This window comes from Penaeus monodon, chromosome 32, assembly GCF_015228065.2.
Source record: "Penaeus monodon isolate SGIC_2016 chromosome 32, NSTDA_Pmon_1, whole genome shotgun sequence".
NCBI classification, from domain to species: domain Eukaryota; kingdom Metazoa; phylum Arthropoda; class Malacostraca; order Decapoda; family Penaeidae; genus Penaeus; species Penaeus monodon.
The window spans coordinates 9,323,529-9,324,033 of record NC_051417.1 but is presented as its reverse complement, the minus strand read 5'-3'; positions in this window follow the sequence as shown (position 1 = coordinate 9,324,033).

Sequence of the window (505 nt, the reverse complement as noted above, 5' to 3'; positions counted from 1 at the left end):
AAAGCGCTTGGATGGAAGTCGCCGAGGGGAGCTGACCTGGTGGTGCTCGAAACAGGTCTAGCAGCCTATTTAACTCACTGATAAACCGACTCCCTAAAAGGCGGTGCTCGTTAGACCGGAAAGCCTGACGAACCGGTGTCCTGTAGCCAAATGGCAACGATGACGACCGAACGTAAAGGACGCAAACTGGTCTTTATTCTACAGTATATTGGAAAACACGGCAAGGCATCGAACTCGCTCGGGAGTGACTCTGAAAATAAACGGTGGTAAAAGGGACAGAATGAGAAGGGAAGTGAACTTAAGATGTTCTTTCATTTTATAAGTATGCTTTTTCTTAAAATTTACGTGTTTCAAAAAGATGGTTGAAGTTTTATATACATATACTTTTTTCATTCCCAATGATCATTCATACTTATACATATTTCTGCGTATTCAGAGAACAGCCAAAATCCAAAGATATATTTACAATAATAATATCTATAGAGTAATATCCTTACAATATATA